General features: G+C 39.3%; 1 protein-coding gene and 1 pseudogene across 1 annotated transcript in view; both read right to left on the bottom strand.

The window, feature by feature from the left end:
• Nucleotides 1-27,130, bottom strand: part of LOC135207340 (E3 ubiquitin-protein ligase listerin-like) — a 350,507-nt gene that overhangs the window by 279,830 nt on the left and 43,547 nt on the right. The window lies entirely within an intron of this gene.
• The window catches only part of LOC135207136 (uncharacterized), a 91,889-nt pseudogene that overhangs the window by 34,578 nt on the left and 30,181 nt on the right, over nt 1-27,130 (bottom strand).

Raw genomic sequence — 27,130 nt, 5'->3', positions numbered from 1 at the left:
TCAAGAACGGAACTCCCGTCGTAACCCCCCGGGGACTGCCTGTATACAGTAATTTGTGATAACCAGTGTTGCACATGAAAAAAGTAAATTGTGATAATTTTAGAGATACGGCCCTAAGAAAAATTGCAAATTAGTAGTGAAATTTTCCCTGTGGACATGTTTTCAAGAACGTCGTTTCCGCTTACGACGATTTTTCCGGGTTACGACGCGCGTCTTGAACGGACCCCCGCGTCGTAACCCGGGACCGCCTGTAATTATTCTATACCATAGCGGCTTCTCTGATTAAGCTAAGGCTAACCTCCTCTCTTACCAGCAAGCTTAACAAGATTAAGATTGCGTTCGAACGGCACACGTTACGTATGTGACAGTGGTTTCACTACCAAATCTCACACGTAAACAATGACGTATTTTTACAGTAGACATAAAAAGAATCTACTTAATTTTCTATAATTAATGGTATTCCGTAACCTCTTCTTTACCGGCTCGCTTAAAAAGCTTAGATTGCGTTGCTACCCAAACCGAACATGTTACGTATGTAACTGGTTTCACTACCAAATCTTACACGTAACATTGACGTATTACAGTACGACATAAAAGATTTTTCTTAATTTCTTAATTACTCACACTTAATATGGCATAGTGGCTTCTCTGATATAGCTATGAACTAACTTCTTCTTTAACCGGCAAGCTTAACAAGCTTAAAGATTGCATTCGCTACCGAACCGCACTGTTAACCTACGCCCGTAACATTGCCTTCACTCCAAACCTAACACTTAAATATCGTATTGCATTTACTACTGAAACGCGCCTCAAGTGTGACATGGGTTTAGAATATGTCTACGCTTGAAAAAAAATCAAAGCAGGGTGCTTGATTAGATCTTTTTTTTCGCTCATCACTTTCATGCAGAGGAGAGGATAGGACGAAACTTAAGGTTTATTTTGTAGTTGGAAATGATGGAAACATTTTGAAGAAGGAAAATGCGAGATGCCATGTAAACTTTTTCCATTCAGAGAATTAACATTAGCAAAAGGTTTTAATAGAATAGCCAGTAGTAATGTTGGGACCCATGATGAATCAAAAGGTAACTGCGTATAGAGTTGATACCACTGAAAAAGCAAACGAAATGCGCGCAACGTGTACAAGACACGACACATGTTTGAATGAATTTGTAATCATTAGTTGCTGACTTTAAACTGCTGAGTGGCGTCACCATGTTACCAACCTTTTGCTAAATTATGTTAGTCGGTCCAAGCAAGAATTTATGCCAAATATGGTGCAATTTTGTGCCAGAATTATGCTATTAATCTAACCTTATCTCACTTCTCTAATACATTTGAGCTAAACAACGATGTAATGGAAATTTAAAACATTTATATATTAGGTGAAATGATACAAAGTGACAAACAGACAATATTATAACTATAATTTGATTATCTTTACATGTTAGGAAACTCGTAAATAAAACACCATTTTTCTTTAATAGATCACATACGCAATCACTAGTACACTATTTGATATGCAATCACTATTATACTATGACAAATGTGTGAAGATCACACATACAAATGTGAAGAAAAACAACAACTTTACTTATTCTGCATCATTATCATGCCACGCAGAACCCTTTTTCTTTAACAGGTCACATAAACAATTAATAAATACTGAAAATGTGTGAAAATTACTTCAAATAGAACATGGTTTTGTTATTTACTGATATTTACTGAAAAATTAAAAACTAAAACGGGTAAATAGGTAAACACAAACCAGTCTCTACTCAAGAAGAAAAACATACGTACTTATTACTTGATCATTATCATGCCAACTGAAACACTATTTTTTCTTTAACAGATCACATACACAATGATAAATACTTGAAAATTGTGTGAAAATCACTTCAGACATAATTAAAATTTTGATAACTACTGAAAAATAAACTAAATTAAAAAGGGAAAAAAAGTTATTCTTTTACTCATGAAGAAAAACATTATTAACACTTTACTGATCGTTTGTCATGCCACTGTGGGTATTTATTTATATTCACAAAATTTAACACTCCTTAGTTGGGTTCAAACTTAGCAATTACTCATTTGTTAGTGCTGCTTTTGAGGCAATTTCACTATGAAGATACATTCACTATAGCTGTGTATGAAATTGAGGAATTTTTCTGCATTTTTTTCATTTTATTTAAAATTTTAGTGAAAATACATACTAAAATTGTACTGAGAACCCTAAGTGTGAAAGAAATTATGCTAAGCTCCAATTCTTGGGTCAAATTATGCTAAAAAACATGAAATATGCTACATTTGGTAGCACTGTGGATGACGCCAACTAGTGGCGGCTGGCGGAAACAGTTTTGTTTACAAACATCATCATAGCTGGGGGTCGGAAACTGGTTTTTTGGTTGAAACAGATACAAAGTTTATTGGAATTTAGTGGCGAAATCCGATTATGTCGAGTACTAATACGGTCGTGAACCGGGTCTCTACTGTATATAGAATTACTGCCTTATTAGCTATTGAAGAAACTGCACCAGCGGTAAGGATAAAATACATTTACTTTGTTACATTTGAAGCAAAATATTTTTTTTTTTTTGGCATTGCTCCTCTTGATACTTGTAAATCTGTGTCTTCTACCAATTTGTATTTCATTTTAGAGTTATAAAATTTAATACGAAAATCTAGAATTTTTGGGATGGAGAAACTCCAGATAGGATTTAAAAAAAAATTATAGTCAACCCCTTTAACTCAAGGTTTATATTCTCAGACTCTTGGGATAAGCTGTTGGTGTAATTGCCTTATTATATTCATACTAATAGGACATTGAAAATGAAAATATGAAAATACTTCCTTAAAACGCAGTAATATGTAATACAGTAGTTTTGCAAAGTAGCTTGAACTTCAAAACCAGGTGACCAGAAGCATTATATTGTAGTTACTGTATAGATCAGCTGTGAGGAACTGCACTGTACAAAAAAACTATGTGCATTGTGCAAAAGTCTTACATTAAATAGTATATTTCATGCATCTTAATATTGTTGTTATAAGTGAAGTTACATATAAAATACTGAACTTTTCTGGCAATAGATGTGCTTTCATGTAGGTATAAGGAGGGAATGGGGAGGGGTGGCAGTAGTTAATCCCAGCATAGCTTGTTATTTAAAAAGAATAGTACTTGTAATGAAAATACAATACACTCCTAAAAAATATTTTAAAATCTTCTAAGAGACCTTGAAAACTAAAGAATATTTGATGGGTATTTTGTTTTTAATATACTACCTAAAAAAGATCTTCACAAGGAGTTGGATAGTTAATATACAGGCAGTCCCCGGGTTTACGACGGGGGTTCCGTTCTTGAGATGCGTCGTAAGCCGAAAATCGTCGTAAGCCGGAACGACGCTTGGAAATATGTCTTAAACTAATCAAAAAGTTATAAAAACCTTACTTGTAATCCTTTGGTTACACTACATGTTGTTCCTGTAGTTTTATGTACAACCTGGAGTTATTTTCATAAAGAATGTTGGTTCTTGAAAGGTAAAAAACTATTGTAATCCTCTGGTGACACTACATTCTTCCTTGAAGTTTTATGTACAACCTGGAGTGATTTTGCCAAATCTTGAGCTACAAGAACAGCTGATTACTATTTACGTATCATATAGACTAATTAAAGTAAACGTATCTTTAAATAGGCTTATATATTAGTATCAACAAACATTTCCTGCTTGAGTCAGAGGCCGTTTAATGAAACGAACACTTCTCTGTCCTATCTGTTCAGAAAATAAATGTTACGTCAATCCCCGAGACGGTGACCATTGTTGCCAAGGCGTCTCTCTCTCTCTCTCTCTCTCTCTCTCTCTCTCCTCTCTCTCTCTCTCTCTCTCTCTCTGATCAAATTACACTGGAACTTTGACATACGATTGCCCTTATATACGAATGTTTTGAGATACACAGAAAATTTGCGAAAATATAAGCTTTGATATACACGAAATATTTTGAGATACGATTTTGCGATGAGTGTTAGTTTGTAATAGGCGACCGATGAATGGCGTTCAGTCTTTGTTTGTTTGTTGGTGCTGCATGTTAACACGTCGTTGTTTAGTTCGTTGTATTTGCGCCTATTTTTCGTGTTATTTTGTCTATTTTATTATAAACCATGGGTCTCAAAGCTAAAGACAAAGCAGGTGATAAGAATAAACCCAAGAAATGATTTCGATGGAAGCAAAACATGAAAGTTATAGCGAAGCATAAAAGCCTTCCAAAGGCATCACCATTATTTCTAAACTACAAACTGATTAAAATAAAAAAAATAAAAACATTGTTTCCAATGTTATTTCATTTGTGTTTATTACGTAGTTATTAGTGTACATACGTAAATAAAAAGAGAACAAATCGTTCCCTGCCACCCTTCCATACCTCCTCCCACCCCCTGCTGGCCTCACGTCATCTTTCGTTGTGTTAAGTAAAATTCCTTTCTTTTTTTTAATTGATTTTATTAACATTTATTATCATTTATCACATTGCTGTTATTTTATCATTATGTGTGTTTATTAACTCGTTTATTTGTGTATAAATTGTGTATATTATATGTAATTTAGCTGTGTTTAGGTGTGGTTTCACATAGCGCTAGAACGGATTAATACATATTACATTTATTTTAAATGAAAAAATGCTTTGAGATACAACTGTTTTTTGATATACGACGATGGTAACGGAACAAATTAAATTCGTATGTCAAGGTTCCAGTGTACTGGATAATGTCTCTCTTTGGATACTTCGATTTTGCCAAATCTTGAGGGCTACAAGAACAGTTTGATTACTATTTACGTATCATATACTATTAAAGTAAACGTATCTTTAAATAGGCTTATATTATTAGTATCAACAAAACATTTACTGGCATGAGTCAGAGGCCGTTAACGAAACGAACACTTCTCTGTCCTTAACTCGGAGCGTCGGAAGACACCTCTCTCTCTCTCTCTCTCTCTCTCTCTCTCTCTCTCTCTCTCTCTCTCTCTCTCTCTCTCTCTCTCTCTCTCTCTCTCGTTGTTCTAATCTAATCTAACCAAAATTCGTTTTTTGTTATTATTACTGGAAACAAGCAATGATTTTTTTCATTATTTGTGCTTTTGGACTGTTTTATGTAAACTTTGCCACTGCAAGCTAGTATGTATTCATTCGCTCGGAAACTAGTTCCGCATATGAGGCGTCACTAAAAATCATAGAAAAATACGACATAAAAAGTGTCGAAAATCATCATAACCTCAAAATTTTTGTTGTAATCTAACCAGAAACTTATTTTTATTAATATACTGTGCTAAACTATAAAGGATTTTTTATCATAGTATGAGTTTTTTAAAAGCGTCGTTAACTCGGAGCGTCGGGAAGCGTCAGCGTCGTAAACCTCGGAAACAAGCGTCGTAACCCCAGGCACGGATTTTTCCATTGAATATTTAAGAAAAAGCGTCGTAACCTCGGAACGTCGTAAGCCGGAACCGTCGTAACCCGGGGGACCGCCTGTATTTTCATTAAATGCAAGAGAGAGAGAGAGAGAGAGAGAGAGAGAGAGAGAGAGAGAGATAGAGAGAGAGAGAGAATAACTCCCTTACGGTTTCAATAGATTGAAATGAATGTCTGTAGGCAACTTTTTTTCCCCCTCCCATAATACATATATTTCTCCAGAGAAGAGAGAAAGAGAGGACTGTGCAATTATGTTTGTCTGTCTATCAATTCTTTTGCTGAGAGCAAGAGAGATAAAAGGAAGAAATAGAAACACCAAATGTATGACAAGTATCTTGTGAGAGAGAGAGAGAGAGAGAGAGACGAGAGAGAGAGAGAGAGAGAGAGAGAGAGAGAGAGAGAGAGAGAGAGAGAGTTATCCTTACGTATTTAAAAGAGAGAAATGGAATTGCAATGATTATTGTATTTAAAATACTCAGATATGAATTTGTACTTATAGTATTATTATTGGAAAATATTAATGATAAACTACTTATTACATACACTTCCATGAAAATGATCTCATCTCAGTGAGAGAGAGAGAGAGAGAGAGAGAGAGAGAGAGAGAGAGAGAGAGAGAGAGAGAGAGAGAGAGAGAGAGAGAGAGAGAGAGAGATTACATAAAACCATTAAATTCGTTGACCATTGTATGGCATTGTTAAGCTCGAGTGTCACTCGAGTTGAGGTGGGGAAATTGATACAGAAAAAGACAAAGGGAAGAATTTTCTTTTGAAATTAGTTATCGTATTATTACTACTTCTATTATTATTATTATTATTATTATATTATTTGAAAATATAATAAACACGTTCATCTACCATAAAAATTCTCTCATCTCAGTAAGAAAGAGGAATTATCCTTGCAAGTGGAAATGGAAAGGTCATTTTCATCTCTTTAAAATACGACCATTATGAATTTTGTAATTAAAGTTTAATTATTATTACTATTATTATTATTAAATAACTGAAATTATCAATAAACATTTTACATACTAGTACCATAAAAATTCTTTCATCTCGGTAGAAGAGAGAGAGAGAGAGAGAAAGAGAGTGTTTATCTCTCTCTGTTCTCTCAAAAAATACTTATAACGCTTCCAGCGAAAGAGAGGGAGGGAGTTAACACTATGACCCATTATTATCTTGTGTGGCAAAAGAGAGAGAGAGAGAGAGAGAGAGAGAGAGAGAGAGAGAGAGAGAGAGAGAGAGAGAGAGAGAGAGAGAGAGAGAGAGAGAGAGAGAGAGTTAACCTTAATTAAAAGTGACATGGATAGATTAGTACGTATTGTATTTCTTTAAAATACTATCACATATGAATTTTGTAATTACAGTTATTATTATTATTATTATTATTATTATTTGAAAGTATTAAAAACAAATAGTACAAGTACATAAAAAAATCTCAGTTTCTCAGTAAATGAGAGAGAGAGAGAGAGAGAGAGAGAGAGAGGGGGGGGGGGAAATGTCAGGACCAAGTGATTGCAACACTGCAGCTCTTCCCCCAAATTTTCCCCCTCCTGGCTGTCACACCCCAAATTTTCCCCCTCCTGGCTGTCACAGAACTTGATATATCTGACAGTTTTAGTACCTGAATCTCGAGAAAAGGTTACTGGAAGTTACTTGAAGAAGACTGGGATTTCCTTCATTCTTCCATAATTTTTTAAATATAAGCTAAAATCTTACTAATTCACTATGGTATTTTCTTTAATGAATTGATATTATTGCTGTATAAAATTATTATAATATTGAAAATAGTAAATCATTTATTTATCATACTAAAAAACATACATCTTTGTAGTATAGAGAGAGAGAGAGAGAGAGAGAGAGAGAGAGAGAGAGAGAGAGAGAGAATTATAGCGATTATTTCGCTGGAAAATACAAAGAGAGAGAGAGAGAGAGAGAGAGAGAGAGAAACTGTGCTAAACTATAAAGGATTCTTATCTTATCATAGTATGTGTTTTTTAAAAGCGTCGTAAACTCGGAGCGTCGGAAGCGTCAGCGTCGTAACCTCGGAACAAGCGTCATAACCAGGGCGGATTTTTCAATGAATATTTAAGAAAAAGCGTCGTAACTCAGAACGTCGTAAGCTGGACCCGTCGTAACCCGGGGACCGCCTGTATAGAAATTAAGAAGATCTTTTATGGCTACTGTAAAATGACGTCAATGTTTCCGTATGAGGTCTGGTAGTGACACAGTTTACATATGCAACGCGTGCGCGGTAACGAACGCAATCTGTATGCTTGGTTTATAAGCTTCCTCGTAAAAAAAAAAAAAAAAAAAAAAAAAAAAAAAAAAAAAAAAAAAAAAAAAAAAAAAAAAAAAAAAAAAGAGAGAGGTTAGCTTGATATTAAACTCAAGAGATGCTGGTACGTAATGGTATAGTAATTAAAGACATTAAGCAGATTCTTTTACTTATACCTACGTATATTGTACCATGCAGTACCATAATAATTGTCAAAGTCCAATAAGCTTGAACCAGCCCTGATATTGGACAATTTGCCGTAAAAGACGCACCTTTTTTATAAGGACAATTTATGAAACAAAATCGTTAGTATCATAACATTACATTTACTGAAAGATAATTTTCAAGCGATTTTGTATACATATTGCAGTCGACTCCGTAAAAGATTTACCATAAATTAATATCGAATGTAAACGATATGGTTTGTTTACTACCATAGTCCCGATATAAACCACCAGGGCTGCGCTATGCTTTGTTTACATGCCGACTTACTGTAGGCAAATTTTTTGCAAGTTTTTGATAAATATATATTGGGTTTAATTTTAAAAGTTTATTAATTTGCTTTTCAATGTTTTTATTATGTTAGCAACACGTTTTGATGCCTACCCACGACACTACGTTCTACTTACTATTTACCTAGGTAGCCTATGGCGCTTGGTAGCAACAGTCGGTTTGGACGCCGGCTAGTTTTCTTTTATACTGTATATTATACATTTAAAATTATAAATGCACGTTTAACATGATATTTATTTAACTTTTAACTTATTTAGTTGTAATTTACATGTAATGTATTGTATAAAAAGGCAAGGTTAGGGTAATAACTGATGGTCAAGATACGGATTAATCCATTTTCAGTTACTTATTTCTTATGGGAAAACTTGATTCAGTTCTCGAAATAATCGAATTTCGACGCTCCTTCTGGAACGAACTTATCGTCGAGAACCGATGCTCTACTGTACACATACTAAAACAAAAAGACACAGGATTTTAACCCTTTGAGTTCGGAGGGGGTTTTTTCCTAAAACTCTGTGTGCGGCACAGCATTCTCTGACCAATTACAGCTGTATCAATAGTTTTCTCTTATTCTTTGCTGTAAATGTACTGTCCATTGTTACAAAGCACATTTTGTTGTACTATTTGAATCTGAATGCTTATACTTCATTGTATCAATTTCAAAAATGTCAAAATACAAAAACAAAAAAAAAGTCAAAATGTCTTGAAATTTGGCAAAACCTTTTAGTGTATGAAGTCATTTAACATCATCAGAATCTCAAGGGTTGGGAACAGGATGACATCATTTGATGTCGGTGGAATGTCAAAGGATCAACTTGGCCAGAAAGTCATAACGACAAATTATTTCTCTTATTTTCATTTTTAAATTTACTATAAATCCTCAAATTAAATCTATAAACTCACACTGTTCCCTATTAAATATCAGTAATCATCAGCTCTGGTGATTCTGCTGGATTTTATTTTGTTTTAATCTACATACTGACGTTTCACTTCGTGCATTATGTGATGCTGTCCCACATGAATTATCAATCCAAGATTTGATTCTATAATCACTTTTACTTCAAAAACTATCACCAACATACCATAGCAACTCAACTGTAATTCTACCACATAATATTAAGCAACAACGTTTACAAGACATTACACTTTTCTTTCATTTACGCCTTATTATTACTGGCATGTTGACAGTTTGACTAGACCATTTTGTTAACATTCTCAACTCTCATAGAGCTGTTCTTGACTTACTTATCCCCTATCTTGTCCTGGAATTACACTTCACAAAATCCTTTACAAAAATTCATAGTAAGTTTACAAGACCATACTATTCTAGTATATCACATAAACTTATTACGTAAATATATAAAAAGCACTATAGACGTAATGGAACTGCTACAAAGTCAATCACAACAATTTTTCATGAGTAAGAGAATTGATAAAAATGACAAATTTTTAATCAATGTGTATTTTTCATAACTAACAAACCGGAGGTCTTAACATTAGGATAAATAACTAACGCCAGCTGGAAACCGGTAAAGTTAAAAAATTGTGTATGCATCCCATATACCCCTCTTTAACTCGTGATCCTGTTATGTAATATAATGAGATCTTTAAAATTAAAAGTGACAGCAAATAGAATTAGCACGAATATCTCCTTCAGTATATGCTTATGGTTCTTCTTTCTCTCACAAAAATATCCCATGCAAATGCTAGTCCTGTACAGGATGCTGCATGTACTGACCCTTTGCTTCTGAGCTAACTGCTTTCTGCTGTTTACTTTTACTTAATATTCCCATTAGACTCTTCCCACTTACCTGTTCAACTTCTACTTTTTCTTAATCTAATTTTCATCAATCATTTAAAAAACAAACTCCTTTTTGTAAACCTAATGAAAGTCCATAAATGTGACTCAGTTATTTCAAACTTTAATAACCAATTAAAATTCTACTAACCAATTACTGTTGCCCCTGACTCCGTCATTTTAAAACAATGTTCTTTCTTTGTGAGATGCCAATGAAACCATGCCTACAAAAAGTTTTTATAAACCTCATAGGAACACCAACAACTTGAATACATTTCTCATTGTAATCCTGAATATTTTTACAACACAGCACAGCAATTCTGAAAATAAAACACAAAGAAAATTTTACCTCATTTATGATTCTTGTGATTGGATAGGGTAGAGGCCTCTGCGGCATATCATCAGTGTCAATTACGTCAACCCCTCATTCTTCTCCCACTGTTCCATTACATTGGGTAATATAGTTGTGATCAAGTTATAAGCAGAAAACTGACTTGGGAGGATGAAGATTGATCAGGAGTGGCATCAAGTGATTTAAAAGAACCTGGAAAATAAAAACTTATTAAATAAAAATGAAAATAAAAATGCGAGTTTACATCCTTGATTCATTACTCATACAATACTTGAAGGAAAATTATATTTATTTAACTTAAAGAAACATTCATAATGTTTATTATATGGGTATACATAGATCCTTCAAAATTAAATGAAAAATTAGTAAAATTATTTTTAGGTAAATCTGGTCATAGAATGTTTATAAAGTTTTGAAATTCCCTTAGCTACAAAGAACAAATTTTCCTATCATAAATTACTGTGATAAACACTGCTCACTTGCTGAGAGTCGGGAAGCTTCAGTTCAGCTTCTGCATCCTCTACTTTATAAATTGGAGGCAAGTTGTGATTCAGAAGCTCCTCTTCACCAGCAAAGCACACACCGATGCAAATAGCCCGGCACACACCATACAAAATAACCGTTGGTAACTGTCTAAATGATTCTGAAAAAAAATATTTTTTCTCATCTTTGGGAATACATTTAAGCAAATTATGTTTCACTTTTAAACAACTTGCAAAACCCAAAAGTTACAGCAACTTTATCAACTATTTTACACTTGGGATACACTCACAAATACATTTTCAAACTTACCAGAAACTTCAACAAAAATGGGAATGATTGGGCTGTACACTGATGGCGAAAAGAATTCCTTCCAGTCGTCAGCAAGCTTTGAAGGATATTTCTCTTTTTCAGTCAGTGTTGGGAGTTTTGCCATAAACTCACTGACACATCCTATGCATTTACAAACTGCACAGGCAAAGGTTCCAGCAACAGTTTCCTTGCCAATACTCTGTAATTGTCAAAACAATTTATTTTCTTGTATATAACTGAGCAATGTTTATGCTTCACTACATAAAACTATAGTGCTTATAATTTTGGAAAATGAGTATGCACTGAAAAACAGCAATTAAACAAGATATTCTACATTGTTAACAAGTGTTACAACTGCTGGTAACTAGTCACACATGTGGAGTAGAACATATCATACCACAAAGGACATAAAAATCATAGTTCCTTCTCTCATTATCAACCACAAAAAAAAAATTAATAAACATCATAGTTCCTCTCTCATTGTCAACCAAAAAAAAAATCAATAAAAAACGAATGAACAGTACAGCAAATATCTGGAACTTTCAACCTTCCATTATGAGGTCACTAGTATCTAGATTTTCTTAAAGAGCAGAAATATTAATGAATTAAGTTATAGAACACACAAAAGAGAAAAAGCTTACATGAAATTATAATACAGTACTTCTTTTACTTTAAATACTTCAAACAAGCTAAAAGCAATTTTTCATATTTAATTATACCTATTCAATTATAATCACAAATTCATACAAAGTTTGAAATTATATTTGTTTTACTCTTGTCATTCTTACTCTTACCTCTCTCAAAATTTTGATCTTGAGTTTGGAAGATATGACGCCATGTTTAAAACATATTATGAAAGTTCCAATTACACCTGTGCTATTGCAGTGACCTACCAATATATAAAAAAAATTCTTTAGCAAAGCAAGCAAGATAACAAAACTGATTACTACTTCTTTTTTGCTTAAACAGAATATCTTGAATTGAGTACTAATTCATTTTGATCAGGAGATTTCTAAGTCAAATAGTTTAATTCCAGTGAAGCCCCCTGTATTTTTGGCAGACTCCAGATTCATGGACTCACATATTCGCAGATTCCTCTACGGGCATTATTCATGAGAAATTCGCCCATTCACGGTACTTTTCTATAAAAAATATCCACAAATACTGGGTGGGTTTTTTTTATCAATTTCATCATAAAATGCACTTTTTGTGATCAAACTATAAAAAACCAGGTATAAACATTTTTAGTGGGTTTTCCTCAAGTTTTAACTAACAAAATAGGCAGTTTTAAGTGTTTTTATAGGGGTTCCAACTATTCGCAGATTCTAGCTATTTGTGAGGGGTCTGCTGTACTGTCAATTAAACTAATAGTAAAGGGTACAAATAGTATTCTAAAAATAGCAAACTTTTAATCAATTTGTATTTTTCATAGCTAACAAACCTTTGGTATTAACAATTGAATAATCTTCTAGTGCTAACTGGAAACAAGTTAAAGAACAATCAAAGATTGTAAGAGCAAGGAACCTGTGTCATCTGGCAACTCATGCATATACGAGGTGGAAGCTGGTCACCGACTGGGTTTGGAACCTCGTGATGTGTCAAGTCTTTCTTTAATCACCTTGGAAAATAGAATTTTGCTTTGCTTCTCCTACCCCCAAACTTGTTTTTTTTTTTTTATGACCTAACCACGTGATTTCTTTCTTTCATATCTATCCAGCCAAGAAGTCCCGTGAGCATCAATGTTTTTAGATGGCCTTCCAAGATTCCCATATTCACGTTCCTTTGGGACAGATGTAAATTGCAGTACGTAGATGTGCCTAACACCTTTTCCTCTGCCTCATCATCGGCTGTGTTATGTGTAATGCTGGTCCATCTCCCAAGGGGATTCCGCTGTCTAGCATACTAGTATTCATACACTTCTTCAGCACGAATTTTAATGGCGGACGACCTCTGGTTTATGGTTTGTTCCTGTCTGCTTGCAGGACCAGTTCAGACTGCTGTCTCATCTCTTTCCCATCATTTTGGTGAGGGAGGGGCGTGAGTTGCATGGCTCACTCTATTCCCTTTATCCTTACAGATAAATAGGATTCTTTTCACTCTCACAGGATAGAACATGTCTTCTTTCCTGAGGGAGAGAGCATGTCAGCCCTACTTTTCATGTTGAAGTCTGGCAGCGGCGGCATTCCGCTCAGAACTTGGGAGCCCCTCTGCTACACTTCCCTCTGACAGATATGCCACTTCACTAATCTTGGTATGCTCGTTGGTGCTGTTGAAGAAAAAAGTCTAGATCCCAGTCAGTCCTGTCAGGGTGTGGTTCCTTGTTCGCATTGGAGCTCCTTCTTGCTAGCCGACAATACTGCATCGTCATGCAGGGATACCAACCTTACAGACAGCTTTTCAATGTGTGGATATCTTCTCTCTCTGATATTTTGTTATTCAATGATGTTTGACTTGGTACTTTCTTTTGTCATATGAAATAAAATTGAAGAACAGTCTTGTTTTAATGTTTTTCTGCACTTGCACTCATTGTTTTCTCTCCTCTGTAAGAGTAGTCTGCTGTGTGATGTCACAGATGGGCCTGTGACATCATGGCTTCTTTTGACAGCATAGTTTCAATCGGTACTGCATTCAAGTGAGGGGCAATCTCTCTTCCACTTCCTTCGGCGATGGATTTTCTTGGTAAATTCTTCATTTTTTTTTCACATGTATGTGTCCTGGGAGGCCCTCCAGTTGCTGTAGGTGACAAAAGAAGACCTTTTCACCATCTTTGCCATCAGTGAGGCCTTTGCCTCGGGCTACCAGTCCAAATGCTGTGATGTTTACTCTTAGTATTTCTGCACCTGTGATGTCAGCTTCAGTGATGTCTCTCCCACCACCTGATGCTGTGACACCACTCCTAACCTCGTCCATGATGTCATTGCAGTCGGTTGTCTACCCATCGGAGGTGTCCCAATGTTTTCAAGCAGGAAGCATTGTAGGGCAAGGGCTCCATTGCCTTCTCTCCTCCTCCCACTCAGATGTTGGAGAATTCAGGACTTTGTGGCTGCTTCTGAGGAGTGAGAGAGGTGTTTCACCATCTTCCCAGCACAGATGTGACTCTCCCCTTCAAGTACATGGACATTTTCCAGTCTGTGTTGATCTCCCTTTGCATCAGAGTTTCTCAGGCTGGTTCTTCGTCTCCTCAGCCTGTTCGAGTTCGTCACATGATGAGAGGGCTCCAATTTAGGGGTTGAAGGTGAACCAGGCCATGTACATGTTTTCGTCACAGGTCCATGTACATGATGGAGGTCCAACTTTCGTCATTCGCCTTCCAGAGTCAGGGGTTGAGAAACTTCTAGGCAAAGAGTGATCTTCTCCTTGACGTTTTCTTTTTCACTTTGATCTTTCTACATATCATGACCTTGTAAGTGATTCATCGCACGTCTGTGTACATGATGGAGGTCCTACTTTTTTCATGCATCTTCCAGAGTAAAGGGTCGAGAGACTTCCAGGCATGGGTGGTCTTCTCCCTGATGTTCACTTGTAGATCATTCTACATCACACAACTGTGTACATATGTCATCACTCGGTCCATGTAAGATGTCTATCGCACATCCATGTACGTCATTCATCGCACATTCAGGTGTGTGATTCATCCCACATCCATGTATGTGATTCAATCCCATGTCCGTATATATGTTTCATCCCATGTTCATATATATGGTTCATTTGCACGTCCACGTACGTGGTTCGTCACACAGCCACATTCTAGTTTCTTTTTTGTCAAGGTAAATTCAGGATATTATTCCATTATTCAAGAGCATAGGTTCTTCTGGTGGAAGACATGATGACTTACACAACAGTAATTCGGCACATTCTCGGCAATACCTTTTATCCACAGCAAAGGACTGACGGACATCCTCCAGAACAAGTCAATGGATTCATTCAATTAAGCCCTCCAGCCTTCATTGGGATTCAGACCTATTCTCTGACTAGGTACTTGAGTCTAGACCAAGCAGACTTCAGGGCGAAGGAAGGATAAGGAACTGCTGGCCTTTCTGACTTAGTCTAGCATAAGTGACAGTTCTTAGCCCTGGCAAGTGGTCAAGTTCTTAGCCTGGCATAGCCTAACTAGTCGAGCCTATCTTAACCATCTTAGCGTAGCCTATAAGTTGAGTTCTTAGCCTGACCTTTCCTAGTTAGTCAATCCTGCCTTAGCCATCTTAGCCTAGCCAAATAGTTGAGTTCTTAGCCTAGCAAGTAGTTGAGCTCTTAGCCTGGCCTAGCCTAGCTAGCTGAACATGCCTTAACCATCTTACCCTACCCTAAGGGTTGAGTGCTTAGCCTAGCAAGTGGTTGAGTTCTTAGCCTAGCCTAACTAATTCAAAATGACCTCAACCACCTTAACCTAGCCTAAGTGGTTGAGTTCCTAACCTTGCAAGTGATTGGGTTGGCTTAGCATAGCAAGCCTAAGTGAATAAGTTCTTAGGCTAGCCTAGCCTAGCCTCCTACAATGAGTGAGCTAGTTCAAACCTTCCTATACCGACTTAGGCTAGCCTAGGTGGTTGGGTCATAGGCCTACCCAAGATTGTTCAAACATATTTATCCCAGCCTAAGTGTTGGAGTTCTTAGCCTAGCCCAGCTGATTTGAGTTTATGTCTTTTTTGGGCCTACTTTTCAAATTACCAGATTTTCTGCTTCTTGATTCTGCAAGAACATTTTCTCATTCTTCAAGAGTTTGGGATTGGGTTGGGTTCAATTCCTAGCTTTATCTACCTTTTCATCCAGTAACCCAGATCAATAATGTAACTCATATATCCTGGTGTTCTCATCTACGAAGTACAGTGGGACCCAGTATTCACGATTCTCTGGATACACAGACTCATGGATTTCTCTCTGGACCATATCTACCTATTATTCGCGGGAAATTCACCTATTCATGGTATTTTTCTATGAGAGATATCCACAAATTCCTAGCTTGTTTTATCAATTTCAGCCGTTGTAACGGCACCTCTCTAGCAGGTGATTTTGAGAGAGGAGAGACCTAATTGGCAAGGTATCTGTGAAAGTGGCATCCACTCGCACCCCTGATGCTATACCGACACCCTATGAGGGTGATCGATCCAGAGGTAGTAACTCTGGCATTCCATATGGCTTTTTTCTCTGGTATATTTAGCATTATTTATACCTAGAAATGAGTGCTATAGGTACATTTCACTGGGGGACACAGGTCTTCACCCAGAAATAGATTTTTCCTTTGTCAAAATCCCTTTTTTGTGATAAAGCTATTTTAAAAACCAGGTATAATAATTTTTAGTGGTTTTTCTTGAGTTTCAACTGGTAAAATAGACCATTTTCAGCGTTTTTATAGGGGTTCATAACTGTTCGCGAATTCTAATGATGCATAGCTCAGCAATGTCAGCATGGTGGTTACTTAGTCAAAGGGGGCCAGGGGACGAGTCCTATCATCACAGGATGTCTCCTCTGATGAGTAGCATAATGATCATATGTAATCATCAGGCATCACCTCATTTAACATCTCCTCTGTGGAGATGTATGTTTTCCTGGGCAGCTCAAGGGCTTCTTCCCGGTCTACAGTGCAATTACTTTGACCGTGCACAAGCTGACAGTATGATATTTAGAATGCATCTGTGCTGAGTATTTTGTCATAGGACATCCCTTGGGGTAACCTATTATCTCTTCTGTCTGTTTGGAAAGACCTCTTATGTTAGACCTCTTCTCTTTGATAGAAGCTAGAGGTCTTCTATTAATGATCTCAGAATTGTTCGTTGGAGAAGACGATTTCTTTATGCAACCAGCTCCACTCATTGACACTCAGGATGCACCAGAGGGCAATTAACAACTCTGTGGAGCTCATGGCCAGCTACGTTCCAGGAGGGAGGAATGTGGTGGCAGACAAGCTTAAGTCGTCGGAGTCAAGTCCTAGGTTCGAGGTGGTCTCAGCATCAGGAAATAGCAGACAGGCTGTTCACCTTTGGGGAAGACCCATGTTAGACCTCTTTGCCACTCGCTTCAAAAGGAAGCTGGAAGTCTACTTTTCGGTGGTCCCAGATCCTCTTCCTCTGGCAGAGGACGTTCTACAGCACCCTTGGACAATATCGTGTATACGCCTTCCCTCCAATCTGCCTCATCTGTCAATCTGTCAGGTCCTGAACAGAGTAATGAGTCTCAGGAATCTCAGGATGACCTTGGTGGTGCCTTTGTGGCCACAGGCAGAGTGGTTCCCAGACCTCCTGTATTTTCTGTCAGTGGTTCCCAGAGAAATTTCCCCCATGGCACAACCTTTGCCAGCCTCAAGGTTCCACCAGTTGGTAGGATGTCTATCGCTTCATGGCTGGAGACTGTCAAGTGTCTCCTGAGAGCGAGAGGCTATTCTCGTAAAGCAGCGGGCCAGATGTTCCAGCTATCTCAAGAGGTCTTCATCAGCGGTTTACCAGGGCAAGTGAGCCATCTACTATGATTGAGGTCGTCCACAGGGTTTCTCTCTACTTGAAACTTCAGTCAACAGATAGCAGATTTTCTAATCTTTCTCAGAAACGAGAAAGGTCTTTCTGTCTCAGCTGTCAGGAGTTATAGGGCTACCTGGGGTTTGGTCCTGCGCCTGAAGGGTGTGGACATCTCTTCATCCTGGGAAATCTCGATGTTATTCAAGAGTTTCCCAGAACAGTCCTGTTCACCAAGAGAATTCAAACCTCTGATGTGGGATCTTATTCTGGTCCTGAGTAGTCTCACTGGAGTTCCGTTCAAGCAACTACATTGATCATCAGTCAGGAATCTGACTCTAAAGACAGTTTTCCTGTTGGCCTTGGCTTCCTTAAAGAAAGTTGGATAGCTTCATGGCCTGAGTTATGACACTAAACACACCGGGGGTTGGGGGTCTGTGGCCTTCGAATTTGTCCCAGAATTTGTAGATAAGACTCAAAATCCTTCAGCTCATGATGGCAGATATGCCTCATTTTCAATTCTCTCCTGATGAATTTGTGGAGAGCAGTCCGCAGGAGTTTTTGCTTTGTCCTGTCAGAGCTCTGCCCTGCCATCTGAAAAGGACTAGTCACCTAAGGCCTAGGTGTCATAGACTTTTTGTTAGCATCGGTCGGTCCAGAATGGAAGTGTCCAAGAACACCATTTCATTCTAGCTGCATGAAGTGATTAAGCAGGCATACTCCTCAGCTTATGGTTCTGTCACAGAGTCTGTGCAGGGTAGAGCAGATGACATCAGCGAAATGAGTCCTTTCTGGCATTTAAGAAGAACTTGTCTGTTCATAGGATTTTGAATGCTGGTTCCTGGCTTGGCAGACCACATTCACTTCCTTTTTCCTGAAGGACATTGCCCATAGGTCCTTGGACACTTTCCTTGGGTCTGGTGGTGGCTGCCCAACAAGTTGTGTCGCTCATCCAGTGCCCCTGGTGGGACAGTTTGTATCTTGCCTAAGATGATTGTGCCCAAGAGATAATGAGTGAAATGGCTGGTCCTCCTTTCTCTTTTTTTTTTCCCTTTCTTCTTCCTACAGCCGGTTAAAGAATAAGACACGTCATAAGCTGGAACTGGTCTGATACAGGCGAGTGAGGCAGCATAAACTATATGTCAACTATATGACAACTTCATACTTGGTAAGTGTGCTTCACTAAGAAAATGTGCAAAAAGAGGTCACAGGTTAAATGTGAAATCTACACAACTTTTACATTCTACATTAGACCTCATATTTAGCATGCTTAATATGTACATTAATTATGCCAATGCACAAATTGTGGTTAAGGTGTGTATCATACTTAAAGTGGTGAAACAAAAATTTAGGTTATGCCTGGTTTGTTTGTTTGTCAGCAGGACTAAACAAAACTATACTTTTACAATGAATATGCTTAAAAAAATGAACACAAATGTTATTTTGGGATGGAGAGAAAAGTAAACTTTCATGAAGAAGAGACTTTTTGGTAGTTGGATACTGGTTTCCAACACTTTTACTTTATTATCATTACCATTATTATTGCTTATAGTCTAATATTTATTATTATTATTATACTTAACACATTAACAGTTGAATACTGTAGTAACAACACTAAGATTTCAATATTATACCAATGACAATAATGTGTGACAAAGAAAAAGTAATAAAGCACAGTAGTCTCTCTCTACAGTATTGCCCGTAAGCCACAAATTCCAGTTATTACAAGATATTATATCACTGTTAACTGATAATGCTAGTTATATAGTTCAGATTGTCACAATAGGTTTACTTGCAACATGTTATTCCATCTAAAAATGACAAATTTTTTTTTTAACCAATTTTGTATTTTTCATAACTTACAAACCTAAGGTCTTAAAATTAGGATAAATGCTCAGCGCCAGATGGAAACCAGTAAATTTTAAAATAATTATGTATGCAATGGGACTATTGGCATCTGTGCTTGGTCACGAGATATGTGGAGCCACCACATACCCCTCTTTAACTCATGACCCCGTAGTTATTCTTCCAACCCAGGTTAGTTGATAGAGGGGTGGTTAGAGGTGGGTCTTTGTATGTTAAGACCTCAGGTTTGTAAATTATGAAAAATACAAATTGGTTAAAAATTTGTCAATTTGTTGATATACGAAACAAACCTTCGCTCTTAACATTAGGACAGACTTACTTTTGGTGGGAGGTAAGTACTATTAATCAATTGGGAGTTTGCCACCTTTGATCAGTTTTTCTGAATACTAGCATTCTACGAAACAACTGACCAGTATTTCAGAATCTAAGATATATATGAATATCATAACGTTAGACTTCTGGGTTCTACACAATGTCATAGTTCATTGGGTCCGAGGAAGATAAGAAGATCTGTTCTTCTAACAAACCAATTCATCCACTCATGTAGGTTTGTTATCATTCCTCTCCCCCTTGCTAAAGAGAGGAATGTCCTGCCTACTGATAGGTATCTTACTGATACTAACCCTAACAGTATGGCTACTTCACTCACCTGTATCTTGTCTGTTCCAGCTTATGATGGTACTCTCTTCTTACTGCCCGAAGTAAAGAAGGAGGACAGAAATTTGAAAAGGAAAGAGGCCAATTATCTCCTCCATTTTACATTCATACCATCATCTTAGACAAGATACCAACTGACCTGCCAGGGGTGCTGGATGAGTTACACAATTTGTTGAGCAGCCACCAAAGGACCCAAGGAAATTGTGTCCAAGGACCTCTGGGCAACCTTATTTATATTCAGAAATTGAAAGTGGTTAGTCATAACAATGAACCAACTCTCAAATTTCAATGAACAGACAGACACCTTCTTAACATTGCTCAATTTGAGCTTCGATAGTCACAAACCAACCGTCACGATAATTATAACAGATATGTTCTTAATTGCCAGAAGGCACATATTCATCTGATGACCTCTTCTGTCTGACCCCACTGGTACAACTTGACAACAAGGAGTAGGCTTGACCGATCGCCTCTGTTTGGCTTGTTCCTTTACATCCACCACCTCTATGTTCTAGGTGACGTAGTTCCCAACTACTTTTGAGTCTACGTCAAAAACTTGGGTTTTGAGTACTCCCACTCTACCAAGGTCAGAGGAAGACCACCACCCACAGTCAGTTTCCTGTAACGTGAATGATGTATGCGCCTGGTGGTAATCCATCGAGTCTACTCTGTTACAGAGTTTACGAACTATTTGTACACCCGGCACTGTTTACACAGTTGCCTCCTACGACCGTCCTGATCCTTCTGGCCGTCATATTCCTTACGACTATCATATTATTTACGACCATCTTATTATTTACGATCGTCATATTCATATGACCTTCATTTCCTCCTGGGCTTCATAGTACTCATGTCTATTATAACTCTGATGGTCGTCATGCTTCCAAAGCCCTTCATAGCTCTCATGGGTGTCATGGATCTACGGCCGTTACAGCTCTACGGCCGTTATAGCTCTACAGCCGACATGGTTATCACAACCTAAGCTACCACTGGACTGTTGACAACCTAAATGGCAACCATCTAAAGTTGACTGAGCTAAAGTACTGCTTAAGCTTTCTTATTCAAAACTTAACTGGAGCACACAACGGCACTGCCGCTTATCCATGAGAAAATTCACATTCCTCCATAAGTGTGTGCTCCCGAAATGAAAGCGTAATATATGATGCCACCGAAGACAAGAGGTTGGCAGCACTAGGCTGTGATGTCATGACTACTGCCATTTTGATAGCAGTTTTGGCTATGACATCACCCACGCTTGGATGGAAGCGTGAAGCTGTTGATGGTACTCTTGCAGCCAAGATCAAGAGACCCAACCTGCTGTGGCATTGTATGCTTTTACAAGGATGTGACAGTCCTAGCTTAAAGATGAAGAAATTATTCTTCTCCTTGCACAAGGATCAGTCACGAAGTCCCTGATTCTAGCCTTCTCCAACTCTTCACAGCCACACTAGACTAAGCTTCCATCAGTCACTTGTTCAACAATTACAACTACTTCTTGTGCTTTCATATAATAGGGATGTAACAGTCCTGGCTCGAAGATGGAGAAGAAACTTCTCCTCTTGGCTCGAGGATCAGCTATGAAGTCCTTATTTTTCCAGGATTGGCAGGAGAACGCACTAGGGTCAAAGCCAGTCACCTAAGCTTGTTGACGCCTAAGCGGAAGGATACAGAGGAAAGACTTGCATCTTTTCCACTATGCGACTGTTTATATCTCCTAACACTTGTATTTCTCTCAAAACAATGGGCGTTTAAAAATCGCCAAATCTGAAAGCATAGTTGTAAGTACTCTTGTACCTCGAGGCAAAAATGGAAGCATGTCTCTGTGTAGGCCGTAGCTGTGAAGTGACGTCATGGCGGGCGCCATGTTTATGACGTCACCGAGCATCTTGAATGTGAAGCCAGCACTCGACAAGAAGTGCATGGCTGTTGTTATTCTTGTAGGCACAGCAACCTGACTCAAAAGGCTGCAGTGTTGACTATCTGCTTCTCTACAGATGCTGACGCATTCGACCGTCATTCAGTGCACATCAGGATAGAAGGGACATCCATCGCGTGGGACCCTGGATGGCAGCGCGACGTCATATAGCAAACCAACTGTCCTTCTTGGGTTGGTACTCCTGATAGGCCTAACGCTGACCGCACACCTGCATCATCTCTGCCCACGATCTGGAACGAAAACAAGATGGCGATGTACACCTCTCCCCGCAGGGAAAGGAGCACAATTAGTCATAATTACTTCCCAAAGCACATCCTGATACATCCAACCTTAGGATTTACAGCAATCCATATGAATATGTGAAAATCCAAAGCACAGGTAACGAATTAACTGTATCTTAAGAGTTTCTGCACCTACGACTTACTACACGATGAGTACTTCGACGTCAAAATCATCAAAGAAAATATCCGGCGTTTATCTGCTTCTTGTGATAGCCAGGAAGTCTCGAATCATGAGAAGGCTTCATGTTCACATGCCCAAGAATTCAAACAACAGGGGGCAACTAAACCGTCTTTAAAAAAATGGACGGAAGCAAAAGCATGTCCTCTCTTAAAGGTGGTAAGAAAATAACTAACGGGGTCACGAGTTAAAGATGGGCATGTGGGTGGCTTCACATATCTTGTGACCAGCACAGATTCCCAATAGTCCCTTGCGTACACAATTATGTTAAACTTTCTTTACTGGTTTCCAGCTGGCGCTGAGTATTTATCCTAATGTTAAGACCGAAGGTTTGTTTTCCTATATGAAAAAAAAAAAAATTTATAGTACCCTTATATTAAAAAAATACTTGGTGGGACTAACAATTACCTTTTTGGGACTCCTCTAAAGACTGGGACCATGAGGCCAGGGAACATAAGATAAAATCCCAGTGCTGAGGTTGGAAATGACTGAATGATTCTTCACAAGAACACTGACCAGACGAATAATAGAGCATGTCAATGCAACATCTTCCCAGGCCATCCCTAAGTATCTCTAAAAGCAAGATAGCCTTGATCAATGATTTGATGAGTTTGGGGTCTTCAAAATTACGAAGCTTGAAGAAAATTCAAATCACTTTCCTTAGATATATCATATAGCATCATGTTTAGTAAAATGATAAGGTACTGACAGTGTTTAAGGGAGAAATGACTAAAATTTGTTTCTGTAAAAAGACAACATATTCAATAACTTCTTATATCTTTCAAGCCAAAATATGAAACACTAAACAGGAGTCTTGTAGTGATTAAAAATTACATTAGAAACTTGCACAAGAAAGAATTTGTTTCATAATTAAAGATCAATGAGCATAACTCAAAACAACATTTCCCACAGTTATTTAATACTTACGTGGCAAAAAGAAATATATTATCAGCAGTTTCCCTCCACTGATTAATACTGAGAAAACTGAGCTGATAACTTGATCTGTTGTTTCAACACGAGACACATAGGCAAGAGCTGTTGTTAACAAGGAAATACTAGGAGTGGCTGAAAACGGGTCATCTGTGAGACTAACCAGCTTTGTGAGTTCTTCTTCCATCAAATCCCTTAATGATTCTTTAGACATTAATGGAATTAACTCTGAAACAAATCAAATGTATTACAACATTGACACATTCAACTTTTCACAAGTTTAAAATATGCACTTCAAATTGAAACAACTCAATACTTGGTATGCTCAAGTTATAACCCAGCTCAACTAGTGTTGGCTCTGCAGAAGAAAGTGAAACTGTTATAGATATCATTATGGGCTTTAAATCTTTTTAAAATTAGTTATTTTTTTATTTTTTTATACACCAAATAACTATATCAATCAGATGAAAATTTTACCTGTTTTAGTAGCTGTGTCCTACCCTAAAGCACTATCTTCAACACCATTCATAAGACGTGAAATGTTGATATCTTCCGCTGTCATCCACTGGCTCAGGACTTTGTTAAGTGTCACACACCAGCACTGCTTCCATCACTACCCTACAAGGGAAATTACTTTGCATACTATTTCAGTATGGATAAAACAAATAATTCATGACCAAAGTCAAAACTTTTGACCACAAGAATAACAAATAAGAATTGTGAGTACCCAGTACAAATTTTTAGTACAGACAGCAATTATGATTTTTCTTTGATCTTTATTCTCCTCTTGATATGACAATTTGTCCAAAATTGCATTTTTCCTAACTATACAAACCTGAGGTTCTTTTACAATAGGAAGGTACTAGCGGCAGCTGGATAGGTCGTAAGCTTTCGAACAAGGGGTTCGGTAGTTAACTGCTTGTCCGACAGGCGCGCGCGCGGGACTGGGAGGTAAACAAATCACTTTTGCTTTTGGCCCAAGCAAAAACTGCAGAGTGAGGGGTGGCATGAGGTGGGACTATGTGTAAAAGGACCTCAGGTTGTATAGTTAGGAAAAATGCAATTTTGGACAAATTGTCATTTGTTCCGACACGGCATACAAACCTTCGTCCTGTACAATAGGAAGACTCACTTCTTGGTGGGAGGAATCTGAGTCTTTTGTGAACAGACTGGTGTTCGCCCAACCTTGGAAGTCTCCCTGGTCGTAAGAGCGAGGGAGGGATCCAAGCCTCTGTCCGATTGATCGGGGTGTGCACCGCAGGATCAATGGTCAGACCTCTGGACCGAGTACTAAGAGAGAGGCAAGCGTATCTCTTCGTACCAGCAATGTAAGAACTTGTTCCTGTTACAGGAGCAAATATAAAGTCATGGGTTTGACTCTTGTAGGCATCCACTTCCCCCCCCCCATCCCCCCCCCCATGTAGGAGGAAGTGGTGGATATTCTGCTCCTATCCCTAGTGAAAGGGATAGGATGGGGCTCTGTCATATAGCTCACCTGCATCTCGTCCTCATCCAGCGTAGTGACGACCGTGGCCCTATGCCCACAGGTAGAGGAGGAGGAAAAAGATGGGGAAGAGGGAGCCAGTCACTCACTCATCACATCCATCCACACATGTCACACAGGGACTCGATGCTGTTTTCAGCCTGCGAGGGTCTGGGTTAGCTACACAACTTGTTGAGCACCCCACCACGGGTCCCAAGGAAACGGTATCCAAGGACCTGTGGGCATATCCCGAAGGTAGAAGGAGGTGAAGGTAGTCTGGTTAGACCAGACACCTGCCTTCAGGACCTGCGCCACGGAGAAGTTCTTACGAAACGCCAACGAGGGGCCAATACTTCTGACTTCGTGAGCTCTCGGACAGGACGTATGGATGTCGTCACTACCATCAGCCTCATACGCCCTCCTGATGACCTCACGCAGCCAGAATGAAAGTGTGTTCTTGGATACTTCTTTCTTGGTTACCCCGGCGCTAACGAAGAGGCGTCGACACTCAGGCCTGAGGTGTCGAGTTTTCTTCAGATAGCCCCGTAGCGCCCTCACAGGACAAAGCAGCATCTCATCCGCATCATTATCGGTGAAGTCCATTAGGGAGGGGAATTTCGTGGAAGACTCGCAACCTGTCCGTCAGGGACCGACGGTTTCTGAGTCTTCGCAACGAAGTTCGGGACGAAATCGAGCGTCACAGATCCCCATCCCCTGGAGTGTCGTACATCATAGGAAAAAGACCATGAAGTTCCCCTACTCTCTTCGCCGATGCCAGGGCCAGCAAGAAGAGGGTCAGATCCCTGTCTGACGACTCTCGGAGTGGCTCGAAGGGTCTTCGAGTCAAACTCCTAAGGACGAGTCACATCCCACGCAGGGGGCCTGAGTTCCCTGGGTGGGCAAGACCTTTCGAAGCTCCTCATAAGCAAGGAGATCTCGAACGAGTTCGAGATGTCCAATCCCCTCAGTTTTCAGGACGAGAGCGGCCAGGGCGGCTCTGTATCCTTTGACTGTGGGGGACTGAGAGGAGCTTCTCTCTCGGCGAAGAAACACGAGGAAATCCGCTACCTGCTGAAGAGTGGCTCTAAGGAGGATAGACCCCGTCTACGACACCAACCACAGAAGACGGCCCACTTCCCCTGGTACACAGCTGCAGAGGACTGACGGACGTTTCCAGCCATCTCTGTTGCTGCGCTACGAGAAAAGCCTCTCGTTCGCAAGAGATGGTGGATAACAGCCAGCCGTGAAGTCGTAGGGACTGGACTGCTTGGTGTACCGCTCGACGTGTGGCTGGGCGAGAAGGTTGTGCCAAGGGGGAATCTCTCTTGGTTCTCCTGCGAGAAGAGCCAGCAGGTCCGGATACCAAATGGCCTGTGGCCATTTGGGAGCCACCAGGATCATCCTGAGATTCAGGGTGACCAGTGCTCGACTGATCACCTTGCGAATCAGGCTGAACGGGGGAAAGGCATAGGCGAAGAGGTTGTCCCACGGGTGTTGAAGAGCATCCTCTGCAGCTGCCATGGGTCCGGCACGGCTGAGAAGAAAACCTGAAGCTTTCTGTTGTGCCGGGTGGCGAACAGATCCACGACTGGTCGCCCCCACAGGTCCGAAGAGCCTTTCCGCCACGTCCTGGTGTAGAGACCACTCGGTCCCTCAATCCACCTGATCCCAACGGCTGAGCGTGTCTGCTACTACATTCCTCTTCCCTGGAATGTAGCGTGCCGACAGCGCTATTTGAGTGTGCCTCGGCCACCCACTCGTGCACCTGCCGAGTCAACTGGTACAACGGGAGAGACTAGGCCCCCCTGTTTGTTGCGTAGGCCACTACCGTGGTGTTGTCGCACATCAAACACCACTGAGTGTCCCATCAAGCGGTCCTGGAACTCTTGAAACGCTGCCTTGAGTTCCAGTACATTGATGTGAAGGTGCTTGTCGTTCTCGTCCCACACTCCTGAAGTCAGAACTCCTCCAGGTGTGCGCCCCATCCCTCGGTCGATGCGTCTGAGAACAGCTGCATGTCCGGGGGGGGAGTGCGCAGAGGCACTCCTCTTAAGAGGTTCCTGTCGTCCAGACCACCAGGCTAGGTCCTGCCTCACCTCCGGTGTCAGTGACACTGGAAAGCTTGGGGGATCCGTCGCCTGTGACCAACTCTCCTTTAGTCTCCACTGGA

Source organism: Macrobrachium nipponense, chromosome 32 (assembly GCF_015104395.2).
Source record: "Macrobrachium nipponense isolate FS-2020 chromosome 32, ASM1510439v2, whole genome shotgun sequence".
Lineage (NCBI taxonomy): Eukaryota > Metazoa > Arthropoda > Malacostraca > Decapoda > Palaemonidae > Macrobrachium > Macrobrachium nipponense.
The sequence above is the reverse complement of the archived record's forward strand: the minus strand, read 5'-3'. Positions and strand labels throughout refer to the sequence as shown.